The following is a 3361-nucleotide window of genomic DNA, read 5'->3' on the forward strand; positions in this document are numbered from 1 at the left end:
ATTAACTCTACCACCCAGGGGCTCCATCTCAATAATGAAACCAAACTAAACCTCTTGCCATTGAGTCAATTCCAGCTCATGGCGACTCCATGTGAGTTAAAACACGTAACACGCTGGCTCAGGGCCTGGTATAATGCAAATATCCAAAGAACACTGCTACTGTGACCAGGATCATCAGGGAAGGAGTGTGGGACAAGTTCTCCATTCCAGGGAATGGGTGGTGGGAGGGGGGAAACTCTGTAAACCGAAAAATTTCCAACCTTGCTTCCTCCTCCCGTGACCTGGGGTGGCTCACTCCCAGTTCTCAACCCCATTTCAGAGATGAGGTTGTGGGCATGAGTGTCTCTTTTTGAACCGAACCCGTTGGGTATGTGGTCCATGGGAAGAAGGGCCCCATCAGCCTGGGATCAGCTTCTGGCACCAGCCTAAGACCCAAACCCACAGGAACGGCCCAGCCCTGCCGGCTCCCACCATTGAGAAGCAAAGCCAGGCCATTGCAGGGCTGTCCCCCCAGCCTGACTCCCAACTCTAGGGAAAACGAAGGCCCAGGAAGGCAGAATGGCCTGCCAGCACAATTCAGTCAGCTCCCTGCCCACGAGAGCAGCCCAGTGTCCCCCAAGAGCAGCCCAGTGTCCCCCAAGAGTGGCCCAGTGTCCCTGAGAGTGGCCCAGTGAAAGGAAGAGCCCAGCGAGCCCTGGAGACTGGGTCTCGTGACCCCTGACGTGAAAACAGGGACAGTAAGGCAGGGATGAGGGGAACACCAGTCCCCATTTAAGAGCTCAGCTACTAACCAAAAGGTTGGTGAGTCAAATCCACTCAGAGGTGCCACGGAAGAAACGTCTGGAAATCTACATCCAAAAAATCACACTGAAACCCTGCAGAGCCCAGTTCCACTCTGGCACACAGGGGATTGCCATGAGTCAGGGTCAAGCCAACAACAATGGGTTTAGCTGAGCAGAAGTCCCGCAGGTCTTGGGCCAGCACAAAAATCTCACCTCGGCCAGAGGCACTGCCACTGCTCAGAGGACCCAGACCCTAAAGGCTTCACTCTCCTGGAACCTCAGAGCCCAGAAGCACTAGAAAGAGGAGCAGTGCTAGGGTGCCTATGTGGCAGGCTTCAAGGTCACAGCTAAGGAAGCAATGACACCAGTACCCCCAACCCCAGCCCCAGCCCTCGGTCTGACCCGACATTACACACTGTCGCACCAGCCCCTGGCCACCATCCATTCTGCAGCTATGTCCGCTGAGGTCTGGGGAAGCCCCTCGCCGTGGCCACGGAGTCCGTGCAGACGCCAGTTCCTGGGGGCACGCCGGGTGCAGCCCGGGGTTACAGCAGGGTGGGGGGTGGGCAGGAGCAGAAATGCTTGGAATGTCAGGCTGAGCCGCAGCAAAGGCTGCAGCCCCGCGTAGGCGGCGCAGCTGAAAACGCTGCAGCCACCTCAAAGGCTGAGCACCGCCGCCAGGGCCGGCCACAGACCACAGCCTCCGCCAGCCACAGCCCCTTCCCGGCCGGGCGCGGCCACTGTCCTTCCTGCCCACGCAGGGGATGGGGGTGCTGGGCTGGTCAGCACTGTTGGCCACCACTGCCCGGCCCAGAGCAGGCTCTTACCTGCAAGACAATGAGTGAGTGAAGGAATGGTGGAAGGAAGAGAGGGCACCGATGGGCCACGTTCCCACCGGAACTTTCCCAGCGATGCTTCTCTGTCCCCAAAAGTACACCAGGCTTTCCGGCTCCACTGCTCATGGAGATGTCATTCCAGAGAACTTTGCATGGAGAGACTAAGCAAGCAGCCTTACTGGCATCTCATGGGAGCACAGCTTCCACGCATAAACCACGTCTGTGCATCCAAGATCAGACCTGGGTCTGCAGGAACAGTGCGTGAACGGTACAAGGCAGAGACATCAGACAGAGGTCCTTAGGCGGCAACTGGGCCGTCTGTCCGTGCCGCACCAGGCGCAGCCACCCTCACCCCCTGCACCCCCTGACACCAAGGTTGTTCACACTGACAGCGTGCCATAACATAAACCTGGTTGGAAACGACCAAGATGCCACACTCTGCAGAAATTCCTTTTAAAACTCCCAGAAACGTGTGGACGGCACAGAAGTTAGCCACCTCCCTGGAGGCAAAACAATGCCAAGATCCAGGAGGAGCTGGGTACCAAAGAAGCTGCAAGGCAAGGCTCCCAGCGGTCTACACTGACCGGCCCCACAAGTGGGCATTGGCCTGGCCACTCCCACCCAGCCAGCTCACTTCTGGACTAAACCTCTCCATCTTCCCGTTGGCTTGGTGGGGGTGTCTCCTCTCTACAAGGCAACACGCAGCCTGTGGGAAGGAGTCCTCTGGCCTCCTCCCAGAAGGTTCTGGAATCCCTTGGGCAGGCCCGGCATTCCTCAGTTGTGGGGGCAGGCCCAGAGGCCCCAGCCTAGAAAGTAACCCCCAGCTATCGCCCATGAGTCTTCTAATAATCACCCACGTGAGGAGGGGATGGGGGTCTAGATTCGGCGATGCAGCTGGAAAAACTCGATCGCAGAACCCTTTTCATTGCAATAGTTTACTTCTGGATTATGTCCTGTCTTTTGGTTCCAAAAAATATATATAGCAGGCTCTCAGGTACATAAAAGTGTTAATATTTGATAAAAATACAAGCGGCACCTTTACAAAGAAAAAAACCACACACACACATTTCTGTCAAGTACACATAAAGCACAGCATCTCACAAAAAGGGAAAGAATTTAGGTTCTGTCCAAACACTGGCAGCAGGGGACTGACTCCTGCAACCCTGCCCCAGAAACAATCCGGGAACAGGCAATAACACATTTCCCTAGCCGGAAGCAGGACATCAACCCTCTGCCACATGGTCTGTGGGGGGAACCCTGCATCACTCCGTAAACAGGACATGTACAACTGGTCTCCACATGTTATTTTTAGTTGCCCTTGAGTCAACCCCCAACTCATAGCGAAGCCACGCACAATAGAGCAAAACGCTGCCTGGTCCTACGCTGTCCCCATGATAGGTTGCAGTTCGGACCCTTGTGAGCCACAGGGTTTTCAGTGGCTGATTTTTAATAGATCGCCAAGTCTTTCTTCCTAGTCCATCTTAGCCTAGAAGCTCCGCTGAAACCTGTTCGGCATCATAGCAGTATGCAAGCCTCCACCGATGGAGGGGGCAGTGGCTGCCACGTGAGGTGCACAGGCCGGAAATAGGACCTGGGTCTCCCACATGGAAGGCAAGAATTCTACCACGGAACTGCCACTGGTCTACACATAGTTCTTTTGAAATAGCAGAAATTAAACAAATAAGATAAAACAAGGGTGAGTGGGGACACAGAGCCGGAAACATTTAGAAAATGATGCATAGG

This window comes from Loxodonta africana, chromosome 12 (genome assembly GCF_030014295.1).
Source record: "Loxodonta africana isolate mLoxAfr1 chromosome 12, mLoxAfr1.hap2, whole genome shotgun sequence".
NCBI classification, from domain to species: domain Eukaryota; kingdom Metazoa; phylum Chordata; class Mammalia; order Proboscidea; family Elephantidae; genus Loxodonta; species Loxodonta africana.